The 17,748-nt window shown below is 37.9% G+C and overlaps 1 non-coding gene across 1 annotated transcript; it reads right to left on the reverse strand.

Moving 5' to 3' along the window:
• Positions 1 to 549: 549 nt before the first annotated feature.
• LOC141662359 (small nucleolar RNA R71) lies at positions 550 to 656 on the reverse strand. Its single transcript, XR_012550480.1, has one exon. It is a non-coding gene; the product is annotated as a small nucleolar RNA R71 (small nucleolar RNA).
• Between the last annotated feature and the right edge of the window lie 17,092 nt (positions 657 to 17,748).

Here is a 17,748-nt window from a genome sequence, read left to right on the forward strand (position 1 = left end):
CAGGTGCTCTAGCGAGGGTGTATGCATACGCGTTCGCGTATTCGTAAGAGAACTCTGGATAAAGCCGAGGAAGAACTTGTGGTGGTTCGAAGGGAAGTTTTTGAGGAAGAAAAGAAGGTAGAAGAAGAAGACAAAGTCGAGGAACCCGTTGTAGTAGCGATGGGAGATCAAGGAGAAAATCTGAAGGCTTTGATGGACTATTCTCAGCCCAAGATTAATGACATTCAGTCGAGCATCGTCAGACCAGCCATCAGAGCTAACACTTTTGAGATCAAGGTAAGCACGATTCAGATGATACATAACTCAGTACAGTTTGGGGGTTCTCCTATTGAAGACCCCAACATGTACATCAGGGATTTCATCGAAATCTATGACACCTTCAAGTTTAATGATGTGACTGAAGATGCTATCAAGTTGCGACTCCTCCCATTCTCTCTGAGGGACAAGGATAAGAGCTGATTACATTCTCTACCACCACGGTCTATCACTAAATGGGAAGATCTGGCACAAAAGTTTCTCACTAAATTCTTCCCTATGGCGAAGACTGCTGCAATCAGGAATGCTCTTACCCAGTTTGCTCAACAAACTAAAGAATCTCTGTTTGAGGCTTGGGATCGATATAAGGAGATGCTAAGGAAGTGCCCACACAATGGCATGCCTGATTGGATGATTATTAATTGCTTCTACAATGGATTGGGTGCTACTTCTAGACCCATGCTTGATGCAACATCAGGAGGAGCCTTGTGGGCTAAAAGCTACAACGAAGCTTATGAATTGATCGAACTGATGGCTGCTAATGAATTCTAGAATTCTTCCCAGAGACTGACTCAGGGGAAAGTCGCAGGAACTCTAAAGTTGGATGCAACAACTGCTATAGCCGCGCAACTTAAGGCTTTGACAATGAAGGTGGACTCTTTGGCTAATTATGGAGTTAATCAAATCACCAGTGTCTGTGAACTTTGTGCTGGAGCCCATGAGACTGATCAGTGTGCTATTTCTAGTGAATTAGCTCAGTTTGTGAGCAATTTTCAGCATTCGCAGCAACCAGTGCCAGCCACCTATCATCCTAACAACCACAATCATCTTAATTTCAGCTGGAGCAACGCTTAGAATGCGGTTCAACAGCCTTATCAGCAATATCCGGCTATGCAATACAACCCCCCAGGTTTTCAGCAATCGCAATATGCACCAAGACAACAACTCCAGCTGCAACAAGCCAATGGAAAATTTGAACTGGAGGAGTTGAAGCTTATGTGCAAGAGCCAAGCTGTATCTATCAAGACCTTAGAAAATCAAATCGGTCAAATTGCCAATGCCTTGCTAAATCGTCAACCTGGTATATTGCCTAGTGATACTGAGGTGTCAGGAAGGAAGGAAGCTAAGGAGCAGGTAAAGGCAATCACGTTAAGGTCTGGAAAGGTTGTGAATTCCGAACAAACGCACGAGTTGACTGAAGAAGCTGAGGCTGAGAAAGAAGTAGAGCAGCAGGAAGTAGAAGTGGAACCAAGGAAGACTACTGTTGAGCACACTCCTCCTGAGGGTAATACAGGGGAGAAACAGGTCTATCCTCCACCGCCTTTTCCGAAGTGGCTGCAGAAGAAAAAGCTGGACAAGCAATTTGAGAAGTTTCTGGAGGTGTTCAAGAAACTTCATATCAACATACCTTTCGCCGAGGCTCTCGAGCAGATGCCTAGTTATGCAAAGTTTATGAAAGGTATTCTCTCTCGGAAAGTAAAGCTAGATGATTTAGAGACTGTCGCTCTCACGAAGGAATGCAGTGTTGTGCTGCAACAGAAGTTGCCTCCGAAGCTTAAAGATCCTGGAAGCTTCACTATTTCGTGCACTATTAGAAAAGTGTCTTTTGATAGATGCTTATGTGACTTGGGAGCTAGTATCAATCTGATGCCCTTATCAATCTTCAAGCAGTTGGACTTGCCTGATCCAAAACCAACTTATATGACCTTGCAGTTGGCCGACCGTTCTATTACATATCCGTGAGGTATTGTGGAGGATGTCTTGGTCAATGTTGATAAACTCATCTTCCCTGCTGATTTTGTTATTCTGTATTTCGAGGAAGATAAGAAGATTCCCATAATCTTGGAAAGACCTTTCTTGGCAACTGTACGAACCCTGATAGATGTGTAGAAGGGCGAGCTCACGATGCGAGTACTAGATCAGGATGTAACTTTTAATATGTTCAATGTTATGAAATTTCCTATTGATAATGAGGAGTGTTTAAAAGTGAAGTTGCTTGATTCTGTGGTTATTTCAGAACTTGATCAATTGCTAAGGTCTGATGCCTTAGAGAAAGCCTTATCGGGAAATTCAGATAATGAAGATGACGAAGGTGAAGAACAATTGCAATATTTGAATGCTTCTCCCTGGAAAAGGAAGATTGATATGCCTTTTGAATCTCTTGGAATGGAGGAATTGAGCAAAGTTCCTAAATACCTCAAGCCATCTATTGAGGAAGCTCCTACTCTTGAGCTTAAGTCTTTACCTGAGCATTTAAGGTATGCGTTTTTAGGTGATGCATCTACTCTGCCTGTTATTATTGCATCTGACCTTTTAGGTAATGATGAGGAAAAGCTTTTGAGAATTCCGAGAGAGTTCAAGTCGGCAATTGGATAGACTATAGCAGATATCAAGGGAATCATCCCTTCTTATTGCATGCATAAAATTCTGCTAGAGGAAGGAAGGAAGTCGAGCAACAAAGATGCCTTAATCCAATCATGAAGGAATTATTGAAGAAGGAAATTCTTAAGTGGCTAGATGCAGGGATCATCTATCCTATTTCTGACAGTTCATGGGTGAGCCCGGTATAATGTGTACCAAAGAAATGTGGTATTACTATGATAGTAAATGAGAAGAATGAGCTTATTCCCACTAGAACAGTCACTGGGTGGAGAGTTTGCATGGATTATAGGAAGTTGAATAAAGCCATTAGGAAGGATCACTTCCTTTTACCCTTCATTGATCGGATGCTTGAAAGGTTGGCTGGGCATGAGTACTACTGTCTTCTGAATGGCTATTCGGGTTACAATTAGATTTGTATCGCTCCAGAAGATCAGGAGAAGATTACCTTCACTTGTCTATTTGGTACGTTCGCCTTCAAACGAGTTTCTTTTGGTCTGTGTGGTGCACCAGCCACATTTCAGAGATGCATGATGGCCATCTTTTCTGATATGATAGGCCAGAATGTGGAGGTGTTCATGGATGACTTCTCTGTATCTGGCGATTCTTTTGATGAATGCTTGCAAAATCTTGGCCATGTTCTCAAGAGGTATGTTGAGACCAATTTGGTTCTTAATTGGGAGAAATATCACTTTATGGTGCGACAGGGTATTATTCTCGGGCACAAGGTTTCTATTAAGGGTCTTGAGGTGGACAAAGCCAAGGTGGGGGTCATTGAGAATCTTCCTCCACCTATTTCTGTTAAGGGAATTCGCAGTTTTCTTGGTCATGCGGGTTTCTACAGGCGTTTCATCAAGGACTTTTCTAAGATTTCGAAGCCGCTATGCAGTTTGCTAGAAAAAGATGTTCCTTTCAAGTTTGATGATGAGTGCCTTGTAGCTTTTAAAACATTGAAGAAGAGTTTAATCACGACACTTGTCATAACAGCACCTGATTGGAACCAACCTTTTGAGATGATGTGTGATGCAAGTGACTATGCAGTTGGAGCAGTTATTGGGCAGAGGAAGAACAACATATTTTATGTGGTCTACTAAGCTAGTAAGACCCTTAATGGTGCCCAACTAAATTATACGACTACGGAGAAAGAGCTTTTGGCTATCGTCTATGGTTTTGAGAAATTTCGATCTAATCTACTTGGGACTAAGGTGACAGTTTTCACTGATCACGCCGCAATTCGATATCTAGTCTCAAAGAAGGACTCGAAGCCTAGATTGATTAGATGGGTTCTCTTGCTCCAAGAATTTGAACTTGAGATCAAGGACAGAAAAGGAACTGAAAATCAAGTCGTTGATTATCTCTCGCATTTAGAGAATCCTAATGCTACTTCGGTGGATAAGACATTGATAAATGAGTCTTTTCCCGACGAGCAGTTGTTTGGAGTGCAAGAAGAAGAACCGTGGTTTGCAGACATTGTAAACTACCTTGTGAGTAATGCCATGCCTCCGGACTTATCCTATGCTCAAAAGAAGAAGTTTATACATGAAGTGAAGTGGTATATGTGGGATAAGGCGTTTCTTTTTCGATAAGGAGCTGACCAAATCATCAGGAGATGTATTTCTTACAGCGAAACGGGGGGAATCTTGCGAGATTGCCACTCAACGGCTTATGGAGGACATTATGGTGGAGAAAAGATAGCAGCTCGTGTTCTTCGTGCAGGTTTCTTTTGGCCGACCTTATTTAAAGATGCTTACCAGTTCATTTTTAAATGTGATCGATGTCATCGTGTGGGTAATATATCTAAGAGGGATGAGATGCCTCTTAATGTGCTTCTCGAGGTTGAGGTCTTCGATGTTTGGGGAATTGACTTCATGGGGCCATTTGTCTCATCTTGTAACAATCAGTATATCTTGTTGGCAGTTGATTACGTGTCAAAATGGGTTGAAGTTAAGGCGTTGCCAACAAACGATGCGAAAGTGGTGCTTAATTTTCTTCACAAGCAGATATTCACAAGGTTTGGAACTCCAAGAGTTATAATCAGTGATGAGGGATCGCATTTTTGCAATCGCAAGTTCACTGCTAGGATGAGCAGGTATAATGTGAATCATCGCGTTGCCATGACATATCATCCTCAGACGGATGGTCAGGCTGAGGTTTGTAACATAGAGATCAAGCGCATTTTAGAGAAGGTTGTGTGTCCATCGAGGAAAGATTGGTTTTTGTAGCTTGATGAAGTTGTTTGGGCTTATAGAAAAACATATAAATCTCCATTGGGAATGTCGCCGTTTCAGTTGGTTTATGGTAAGGGGTGTTATTTGCCTGTGGAGCTCGAGCATAAAGCATATTGGGCTTTGAAGAAATTGAATCTGGACTTGGATGCAGCTGGAAAGAAGAGGATGCTTCAATTGAATGAACTCGATGAGTTTCGACTTCAAGCTTATGAGAACAACAAAATGTATAAGGAAAAAGTCAAGAGGTGGCACGATAGGGGTCTAGTGCTCAAATCGTTCGTGCCGGGGTAACAAGTTCTTTAGTTTAACTCTCATCTCCGTCTTTTCCCTGGAAAGTTAAAGTCAAGATGGTTAGGGACCATCACAATCAAAACTGTGTTTCCGCATGGAGTGGTGGAAATTTTTGAGAATGATCCGGGCCAGGCATTCAAGGTTAATGGTCAGAGGCTGAAGCATTACTATGGTGACACGGCAAACCGCGAGGTGGTTAGTGCTGTTGTATTGTCTGTTTGAGCTCAAGATTCTACGTCAATCTAACGATGTAAAACAAGCGCTTCTTGGGAGGCAACCCAAGTATGCTGTACATTAGTAGGTAGAGGAAGTAAGAAGAAAGGAGAAAACCACAAAAAAATCAGAAAAAGAAAAAAAATCAGGACCAACTACAGAAGCTGGGCGCGGGCAAGCGCGTGGCCATGCCGTTTTTCCAGTAACCAAGCGCGCCTGCGCTGATCAAGCGTGCAGCCACGCCGGTTTTCCAGAATGTAAGCGCGCCCGCGCTGTCCTAGCGCGTGGCCGCGCCGGGTCCCTGTTTGAGAAAAAAATAAAACAGCAGTTTAATAAGGTAATCCCGGGAATTTTACTCCAAAATCAATTCTAACCCAATGTTTACTCTTCCACATCCCATAATTCCCGCTCCTAATCAATTCCACTATTCCCACGATTCCCATAATCAATTCCAATTTCTATTCCTTATCAAATTCTCACCTCTCCACCTATAAATACATACACTTATACATAACTTCTCCACCACATCACAAACTCTCAAACACAAATTCTCTCTAAACACTTGCATTTTTATTTTCTCTCATTCAATCCCGATGGCATCCAAGAGACAAAGAACACAAGTAAGCAGTAGCACCACCGATTCTTCATCTACGGGTGGTGTGAGGCCCAGATTTTCCACTCTTGGGGATGAAGAGGAGTACACGAGGCTTCTCTCGAAGCCTATTGCTAAGGAGCGAGGGTTTTTGCCATCAGGGAACGATGGTAAGCTTTTGGAGATGATTCTTGAGATGTGTTGGGTTCCTTTTTGTGAGGCTCCCACTGCTGTACCATGAGTGTTTTGCGGGAGTTTTATGCTAACGCAAAGGCGGAGAAGAATGGCTTCATGGTGGTCAGGGGGATGACTGTCGAGTACAGTGCTGAGGCTATTAGGAGGGTGATTGAGCAGCCCGCGAGAAAGGTGGGTCAGGACATATAAAATGATAAGACTCCGGAGGACTTTGATTTGGATCTGATCGTTGCTACTCTCTGTGTGCCTGAGACGCAATGGAAGTTCAAGAGGGGCACTACTGATTACTCCACGTTCCCTGCTTCGTGCATGAACAGGTTTGCACGTGCTTGGAATTCGTTTATTTGTGCTAATATCATGCCTTCTTCGCATGTGCATGAGATTACTATGGAGCGTGCTTGTCTGTTGTGGAGGATTCTGCAGGGCGATTACATTGATCTGGGGATGGTGATTTACCAGGGGATTTAGATATTTTTGAGGGGAAGTACCACAGGTGCTATTCCATATGCGTCAGTTGTGACGAAGTTGTGCGTTGCAGTTGGTGTTCATTGGCCAGCACATGAGCAGCTGCAGCTTCACAATGCTCCTATTGATAGTGCTACACTGTACAGCATGGTTGAGTGGTATAGCGGCAAGCCCGATCCTAAGGGGCTTGATTACTCTTATGCTCATCTTCCAGGTGGTGTGCCTATGGAGGCAGGTACAATGGGAGGTTCTCAGCATGCCCTCCGAGCAGCTTGGAGAGCTCAGTATGGAGAGGAAGCTGGTCCACCGCAACAACAGCAGCATGAGGAGGTAGCAGGAGCAGAGATGGGAGCTGGTTTGAGTTCGACGCAGTAAGGCGTCTAGCACAGAGGATGGATGCGATGCACGACATCCAAAGTCGTTTTGCATGAGATCTCACCCAGGCACTTGGGACAGCTTTTAGAGCCACCGGATTTGACATTCAGTGGCCAATATTTGGCGAGGACTCCGTGTATCCACCTCCAGACATGCCTGACACTCCACCCGTTGAGGGTGAGGATTCTGATTCGCAGTAGGTATGCCCGATTCCTTACTATTACCTTCACTGAGGACAGTAAATATTTTAAGTTTGGGGGTAGTAGTTGAAGGAATATTTTTTTGTGTGAGTCTCATATAGTTGCATATTCATGATAGTTTAGTTCATATAGTTGCATATTTTGCCATGTAGTTTTTATTATTATTTTGTTGGTAGTTTATGATATTTTGTTCATATAGATTACATGCATTTGCATTATAACATGATCTCTTAGATGATTTTTCCGATTAATTGGTGATATTGATGCTAGTGTAGTGATGTCGTGTTTAGAGATGTTAAGTCGTATTAAGTTGATTTGCATGCTAGAGACACTTGTATTTCACTAAGTCTTATAGGTTGCTAAAGTGCTAGATCATAGTCATGGTTTGTTGGTTTGTCGAGGTTTAATCTTTTGTTTATATTTAGAATTTAGGATATTCTCTTAATAATAAAAGACATGGATATTTAAAATTGGAGGAAATTGGATTTCATTGCTAGTTGTATGGCTAGTAGCCGGCTCATATTTATATGAGGAGTCTAGGGTTAAATGAGATGGAGCGAAACGCACTCATTCAGAAATTGTGAAAAAAAAGAAAAAAAAGATATGTGTTATGTATAATTGATCAGGAGTGGGCTCTTTAGTACTTGAGTTATTAATTTTTTATGGGACTTTGTGCCTAGTGACCTAAGGCTTGTATAGTCTGGGATCCACTAACCTAACGCTCGCTACATGAGTACTATTTTATAAGTCTTTTCTGAACCTCACTCATTGCACGATCAAATAAGCATATGTGGTTGTTTTGTTTAAATAAAAGCATGAATCCATGATTATTTCCGATATAAGAATTGAAGTGTTATAAGTTATTTTGAGTCTAGCTTTTATTATGTTCATAAACTTGCGATTGTCTTGATAAGTAATGAGTCACGATTGTCGATCTAGTGGCGATAGTATATCTGTAAGCATTTGCACACATACACGTCTTTAGTTTGTGAGTTGATTTATATGATTTAGTTGATCTTTATGCGAGTAACTGCATTTGTTGAGGTGTTGCTTGTTGATTGGTTGAGTTATTCTAGTGGGGATCATTGCATTCATAGTAGTTGCATTCATACATTTTTATTATCTTGTTTTTGAGTCTGTTTATGCTTGAGGACAAGCATTGATTCAAGTTTGGGGGTATGTTGAGTGGCATTTATGACACTTTATAATGCTCTATAAAGGCTTGGAATGGTGTTTTGTACTTAAGTTATGTGTGTTTTTGATGTATTTTGTAGTGTTTTTACATTTCAGGCATTATATGAGGAATTAGGTGAATTAGCATTGTTTTGATGCTAATATGATGTTAGGATGGTGTCTAAGGAATAAAGCTCCAGAAGCCAACTCGATTGCAGCAGGAATTAAAGAATTTCAGAAGTTTTTCCAGAAGCACGGCGCGCCCGCGCTGGTCTAGCGCGCGACCGCGCCCATTTGTCAGAGAGCTAGCGCGCCCACGCTGATGAAGCGCGCAGCCGCGCCAGGTCGGGATTTTAGAATCCTGATTCTAATTGATTTATAATTGGGAGGACTTCTATCTTACCGGGGCTACTATATAAGCATAATTTAGGTCATTTTTTAAGAAGATATCAAGATAGAGCACAAGGAGAAGACGACAAGAGACCTATAGCATAATTCAACAAAGGCGAAGACGATCTAGTTTATTCTTGTGAATCTTTGTTTTGAGTTGTAATCTTGGATGCTAGTTTCTTGTTTTGTTGAACCTATACTCTTGTTTTGTACTTGGTTTTAATTATTTGTTATAAAGACTACGTTTGTTTTATCATGCTTTCATCGGAACCCACGTTGATGATGAGTCCGACTATGGGCTAATCGTTATCGTGGGGTTCTAGAGGATTTATTTATGGATTTATTTAGTTAATTCGTTTGATGCCTTAGTGTGTGGTGATTGTATGATATCCTAGTATTGGTTGTGCTTATTCGTCTAATGAGCGTCGCGAACTTATATGATAGTGTGTTAATTCTTAATGAAGCGAAAGTGAATTTAAGGATTTAGAACTTGCCATGCTAGCATAGGTTCATGTATTGTTATGCATGATTCATAGGTAATTTTAACCATCTTACTTGCCCTGTGTAATCAAGATAGATAACTTGTGCTGAAACCGTTATGTTATCAAATTCAATAGACATATAGGGTCTCAATATAATTGATGTCTCTTCAGCTTCTATCTCTTTTATGGATGTCTGGTAGTATGGTACTCGTGCAACGAAAGTTGGCGTTTATCAGTTTCGTGTTATCTGATTAGTATTATCACCATTGCATGCTAAGGTTAAGAATGAAAAGGCTATTGAATGAAGTATTTAATGAAGTTAGAATCCCATGTTTGTCATATATATTAATTCAATCAATCTTATTCTCGTAGTTATAATTATTAGTTAATTCTTAGTTATAATTAACCTAAATTTGTGATTCGTCTTAGCATTGAATAATAACCATACATTGTTGCTTAGATGCATGAATTAATTAGTTAACCAATACAGTCTCTGTGGGAACGAACTAGAAAATATTCTATACTACTTGCGAACTCGTATACTTGCGTGTATTATTAGCGTGTGTTTAGCGACTAACAAAGTCATGAACAAGGCAAATCGTTGTAAATGTGTAGGTCGCTCCACACTTTACGCAAAAACGATACCCTGTAAGGGAATAAATGAACTTAACTTTTGCGAAACGTTTTATGGTTTCCCAGAAGTTGGGGGCGAAATGATAGGGAGTGAAATAAACCCTCATTGTGTCGTTAATGTTGCATTTATAACATTTGACTTGGGTTATGAATAAAGGCCCATTAAAGAAGGCCATATGTATGACATTCAAACCAAGAAGGTTAACACATTGATCAGGCCTGATGGAACAAAGAAAGCCCAATAAACCTGAATATTAATTAATTAATTAATAAGGGATAAATCACCTGATTAATATAGTCCAAAGGAGGACACAATTCCTTGGAGATTGGCCTCCAAGAAATCTCATAGGATAAGGAATCAGTTTCCTACTTCTTAGGACTCCAAAGTCCATTCTAATTCAGAGACTTACCCACCAAGTCTCCCAACTCTAGTCCAATTCAAGGACTCCCAACATCTATATAAGGGGCCTCACCCCACAGATCAGAACTACATTTTTTTTGGCTTGATTCTCTAATTCACATAGATACGTAGGCATCTCGTAAAGGCAGAGTTAAGCTATGAAACACGAGAGCAGCCATTAAAGGCCTTGAGCTCCCGAACCCTAATAATAAATACACCCTAGTTTTCTATCCATAACATATTTCTTTTCATATTTTCTGCCAACTTTATTTTTCCGTCGAATTCGCAATGAATGAATTCGATTTAAGTTATATTGACTATCCATTTTCAGATATATTTATATTATAACGATTATATTAATTCTTCACATTTGCATGTTTATTCGATAAATTATTCATTTTTTCAAGTTGTCTTTTTCATCTTTGTTTTCACTTTTTATTTATTATGTTGGCCTGTAAATATTGATGCTAGTGGTGATCATGACGGTGGAGATGTGATGGTAAGTTGAAGCAAAGGACAATGTAGTTGTTGCGATAATTTAATTCTGGTGAATTTGATATGTAATTGGTGATTTTTAGGTGTTACGAGCTCGTGACAATTTAATTTGATAATCTTAATTTGATTGTAATTTATTTTATTTAAATACTGTGATTTGCATATGATATTGAGTGGACGTATGATATTAAGTGGAGAGAGGTGATTGATGGAAATGGTGGTCATGCAATGATTTGAATGAAATGATTTTTTGAACATAAGTTTGTTAATTGCAAAATGATGTTAGTTGTTGTCTCATTAGACTTTGTAAAATTTCTTTGTTTCCTTTATATGACCGATTTTTATGATTAATGATTTCAAGATGAATTATAACTAGCACAAGGACCCAAAATCAACAAAGGCATAATGGCACTATAAGTATCTCCATTCTCACAACCCAAAGTCCTCAACTTAATCTTAATATTAGCCACATTAACCAACGCCATCATCAAATTCCCATACTCTAAAAGTGACCCGACAGCCGAAACCAAGTACTCGATCCGAAGCACACTCTTATTGACTCGACACATATCAAAAGTGAACAAATGCCAACATGGGTCCTTCGAGTTCTTGGCGATCTGGATGACTTATTCAAGACCCAATGCGATGAGACTTGAGAATAAAAAAGGAGCTGAAAGAGTAGACATGGAAGGTGATGAGATTCTCGACGAGTTCAGTTCTGGGGAAATAGGCCGAGTCAGATATGAGGTTGTTATTAGGGTCGGATGGGTTCCAGGTTAGATTGATGAAGACCACTATAGTAAAGAGAGAGTTAACATTTATTATACCGTCGAGGGCTATTATGTGGATGCTTGTTCCCAATCGGGTCGGATTGGTTTGGTCCATAGATTGGTCGAATAATGTGGTAAGAAGAGGAATCAAGTAAGGGAGGGGACTGGGTTACTGGTTTACTAGATTTATGCTTCTTCTGGACTTTCTGTTCGAATTTTGTCGGGATGATGGACAATTATAATTGTTGGACTCAGACCCATTCGTTTAAATAATTTCATACCTATGTTATTGAATTTTATGAGTTAAGAGTTACCCCTTACTTCAGAGTTTTAAAAAGGAAGAAAACAAGGGAAGGGTAAATAAAGTAGTTTCAGTTCCATTCGTAATCATGCTCCTGAGTTTTTAAAAGGAGCGAAAGTAAGTTTGAATAAATGCAAATTTTATAAATTTTCACTCCAAAACTTTCACTCCAAAAATGGGATGAAAGTACTTTACCTCCAAATTACTTACTTCTTTCCCATTTACAAACTCAAGAGCAAGGCCTTAAATTCTTAAAAAAAAACTTGTATGCTAATGGATTATGTTTAATATAAAAAAGTATGGTACATTATGTCAAAATAAACCAAAAAATAAATTAATTTAAAATTTTATGCCCCAAATATCACATTTTTTTGCGGAACAAAATTATATTGATATATATATATATATATATATTAAAAATACAATAATACGTAGGGACACATTGTCCCTCATTCATAAAAGTATATACCTAATGAAACAGCCCGCACTTCCGGACTATTAAATCTAAATCAAAACTAATACAAAATTCAAATACAAAGATGACAATTACAAAAGCGCAGCTAACGAAATTCAAAAAGTCAAACCACTCCAAACCTAAGGCCTCGAAACTCCAATGCTATCCAACTCGAATCTTAAACGAAACCTAAAATATTAATAGAATGAGCTGCGAAGCCCAGCAAGAAACCAATCGATCCAACTAGTTGACCAAGTAACATATACACATATAACAAAATACGATAATCTATAAGATATACGAAGCACACACTTTCGATAACTTAATATTTTTATTCTTATTCGATACACAATACACATAACACATAAATAACAATAATTCGAAATCCATAATTCATGCCATGACCACTACAAACCGGTGATAACGATTCTAAATTTTTGGAAAACTGTCACTACAATCCAGTGACTACGGTCCTAAGTTCTTATTCGATATTTTCACAAATCATGGCACAAATAAGAGCTCCAAAATTATCGTCTACAGCCCACACATATACAATAAATGTATACTATAACACATAATACTTTCAAATATATAATCACTTAACCCATATTTTGATAATCGAATATATCCACATAACATACTGTTTTTAAAAACACTAGCAAGATTGATTGAAAACTTACCTCAAATTCAGACCAGATCTGAATTTACTCTTTTTGACCCTCTAAAACACGTTATCTTGGAAAACAAAAAACACGAAAATTTTAGAGAACTAAAAGATATTTCTGAAAAGTCTAGAATCATCGAATTCCGACTTATGATGAATTTCTACGAATTTTATAAGATTGTTGATTTTTGTGTATAAAAGCCCTACGAATTTTAACACAAAAGACAAGGAACACGAATATAGTGTATTTAAAATAATGCAAAACCTTATATATTAACCTTTAAGTTATCCATATTAGAATCTGATCCAAATTTTAGGCCCATTAGTCTAATTCAATTTTAATATTCTAATATTTATCTAATTTTAATACTTTTTATTATGTTATTCAATTATTAATCTAAATCTAAAAATTACGGGGTATTACAAATTACCATCCTTAAAAGAATTTGGTCCCCAAATTTACAATGATCCTATATATCTACGCCCTCTAATATCTTATAGGTCAAACTTAAACTAGGGTATGTACTAGTCCCATACCTAATACACTCCGAAGGACAGCCTGCTCGGATACCAACTCTGACAACCCGGGTCAAATCCCGATCCTTTTTCAAAAATCAGGTCAAGTCCCGATTCTGAGTCTGAAATAAGCCGAAGCCTATTATCCCAAATGCAGCCAACTTGGGTAACAACTAGCCCACCACAGGCCCCCAAAAGATTATGATTTATTGGTGCACATAGTAATAGGACTTTTCCTTATAAACCGAACATAAGTCCCAAATCTCCTCGATGTGGGACTGAGATGTTACAAACTCCCCCACTTAAACTCTCAACGTCCTCGTCAGGACCGAACAAATAGCCCATAAGACCAAGATCGTACCTCTCTAGCCATTGTGGGATAATATCGGCTGGCTTCAAGTCCTCACCTCCGGAGCTCTTTCCATTGTGGGATAATACCCCCGCCTCCGTGTCCCCACCTCCGGCAACTTAACGCATCAAGCTTTTGAGAGTCGGCTCTGATACCAACTGAAACAACCCGCACTTCCGGACTATTAATTATAAATCAAAACTAATACAAAATTCAATACAAAGATGACAATTACAAAAGTGCAGCTAACGGAAGTCCAAAAGTCAAACCAGTCCAAACATAAGGTCCTTGAAACTCTAATACTATCCAACTTGAATCTTAAACGAAACCTGAAATATTAAAAGAATAAGCTGCAAAGCCCAGCAAGAAACCAATTGATCCAACTAGTTGGCCAAGTAACATGTACGCATATAATAAAATATGATAATCTATACGATATACGATGCACACACTTTCGATAACTTAATATTCTGATTCCAATTCGATACACAATACATATAACACATAAATAACAATAATTCGAAACCCATAACTCATGCCACGACCACTACAAACCGGTGATAACGGTCCTAATTTTTCAGAAAACTGTCACTACAATCCGGTGACTACGGTCCTAAGTTCTTATTCGATATTTTCATAAACCATGACACAAATCAGAGATCCAAAATTATCGTCTACACCCAACATATATACAATAAATGTATACTATAACACATAATACTTTCAAATATATAATCACTTATCCCATATTTTGATAATCGAATATATACACATAACACACAGTTTTTAAAAATACTAGCAATATTGATTGAAAACTTACCTCAAATTCAGACCAGATTTGAATTTACTCTTTTGGACCCTCTAAAATACGTTATCTTGGAAAACAAGAAACACAAAAATTATAGATAATGAAAAGATATTTCCGAAAAGTCCAGAATCATCGAATTCTGACTTACGATAAATTTTCTACGAATTTTATAAGATTGCTGATTTTTATGTATAAAATCCCTACGAATTTTAACACAAAAGACGAGGAACACGAATATGGTGTGTTTATAATAATACAAAACCTTATATCTTAACCTACAAGTTATCCATATTAGAATCTGATCCAAATTTTAGGCCCATTAGTCTAATTCAATTTTAATATTCTAATCTTTATCTAATTTTAATACTTTTTATTATGTTATTCAATTATTAATCTAATTCTAAAAATTATGGGGTATTAAATACTACCCTCCTTAATAGAATTTGGTCCCCAAATTCACAACGATCCTATATGTCTACGCCCTCTAATATCTTATATGTCAAACTTAAACTAGGGTCCACAAGAACGAGTCCTAGAGAATGTACTAGTCCCATACCTAATACACTCCGAAGTACAGCCTGCTCGGATACCAACTGTGACAACCCAAGTCAAATCACGAGCCTTTTTTAAAAACCGGGTCAAGTCCCGATTTCGAGTCCGAAATAAGCCGAAGCCTACTGGCCCAAATGTAGCCAACTTGGGTAACAACTAGCCCACCACAGGCCCCCAAAATATCATGATTTGTTGGTGCACATAGTAATAGGACTTTGCGTTATAAACTGAACAGAAGTCCCAAATATCCTCGATGTAGGACTGGGGTGTTATAAACTCCCCTACTTAAACTCCCGACGTCCTCGTCAGGACCGAACAGATAGCCCACAGGACTAAGATCGTACCTCTCTAGCCATTGTGGGATAATACCGGCTGGCTTCGTGTCCCCACCTCCGGACCTCTTACCATTGTGGGATAATACCACCAGCCTTCGTGTCCCCACCTCCGACAACTTGACGCATCAAGCTTTTGAGAGTCGACTCTGATACCAACTGAAATAACCCGCACTTCCGGACTATTAATTATAAATCAAAACTAATACATAATTCAATACAAAGATGACTATTACAAAAGCGCAGCTAACGGAAGTCCAAAAGTCAAACCACTCCAAACCTAAGGTCCTCAAAACTCCAATGCTATCCAACTCGAATCTTAAACGAAACCTGAAATATTAAAAGAATGAGCTGCGAAGCCCAACAAGAAACCAATTGATCCAACTAGTTGGCCAAGTAACATGTACGCATATAACAAAATATGACAATCTATACGATATACAAAGCACACACTTTCGATAACTTAATATTCTTATTTTTATTCGATACACAATACATATAACACATAAATAACAATAATTCGAAACCCATAACTCATGCCACGACTACTACAAACCGATGACAATGGTCCTAAATTTTCAAAAAACTATCACTACAATCTGGTGACTACAGTCCTAAGTTTTTATTCGATATTTTCACAAACCATGGCACAAATCAGAGATCCAAAATTATCGTCTACACCCCAAACATATATAATAAACGTATACTATAACACATAATACTTTCAAATATATAATCACTTAGCCCATATTTTGATAATCGAATATATACACATAACACGTTTTTAAAAATACTAGCAAGATTGATTGGAAACTTACCTCAAATTCAGACCATATCTGAATTTACTCTTTTTGATTTCTAAACGACGTTATCTGGGAAAACAAGAAACACAAAATTTGTAGAGAACGAAAAGATATTTCCGAAAAGTCTAGAATAATCGAATTCTGACTTACAATGAATTTTCTACGAATTTTACAAGATTGCTGATTTTTGTGTATAAAATCCCTACGAATTTTAACACAAAAGACGAGGAACACGAATATGGTGTATTTATAATATTATAAAACCTTATATCTTAACCTACAAGTTATCCATATTAGAATCTGATCCAAATTTTAGGACCATTAGTCTAATTCAATTTTAATATCCTTATCTTTATCTAATTTTAATACTTTTATTCTGTTATTCAATTATTAATCTAATTCTAAAAATTACGGGATATTACACCTAACCTAAAAGTAAACAAATCCCGGAAATATTGATAATATCACATTTAATGTGACGACTGAGAATTTTGCGACGTAATTAAGGTAATAAAGTATGATTTATGTGATGTAATTATAAAATATATGATTAAGTGATGATTAATTGTCTCTATTATATATTAGTATCCGGGAGCGTAGATAGACGCCTTCCAATTTAAAGAGTCAGCTTAGGAATTAAGCTGTGTTGTCAGGCTGTCGGGTAGAACGGAACCCGTCCTAAAAAAAGGATTAAAGTATTTAAAATGTGAAATATGTGTTAATATGTGAAATGAATGTTTAAGTGAAGTATTGCGTTCTAATGACGTGTCGGTCGATAATGATATTGTGAAGCGTAATTGAAACGCTGAGCGTCGGGCCGTCAGGCAGAACGTGACCTGATACGCGAAAAGAGGAGTAATGATAAAAAGGGAAATTTTTATGATCAGACATGAGTTGTGATGTGTCAGTATGTGTGCTTGCTTGTCTGTATGCGTGATTACGTGATCTGTTAATATTTTATGGATTTAAGGGAATTATTTGATTTAAATAAGGTTTATTTTACCTTCGCACATTTTTATAAAATTATCTAAGTAAGGTAAAGGTATGCGACTTATTTTGTTATCTTCGAAATAGTCCTAGAGACTTTCTAAAAATGAAGACGGATTTATTTTTTGATCGTTGCATTTTAAATTGATTTTTATGTGATAAAATGCTATTATAGCACAAACTTGTAAAAATCGTATAAAATCAACCGTACCCTCAAAAGTTTACTATGAGTAATGGTTGGAAAGCTAATTTCAAGATCTACGTCTTAAAATTGTCATTCACAATAATTTTCGACTTTCCGAGAGGGATAAATTCAATATTCAATTTTTATCTTATTTGAGTAAAAAGAGAAGGTAAATCAAATAAAAAGGGGAATTAGTGAATTACTAAATTACCTCTGCCCCCTTATCATATATAAACTCATTCTCTTCCCCTTTCTTTCTTTT

This window comes from Apium graveolens, chromosome 5, assembly GCF_009905375.1.
Source record: "Apium graveolens cultivar Ventura chromosome 5, ASM990537v1, whole genome shotgun sequence".
Classification (NCBI taxonomy): domain Eukaryota; kingdom Viridiplantae; phylum Streptophyta; class Magnoliopsida; order Apiales; family Apiaceae; genus Apium; species Apium graveolens.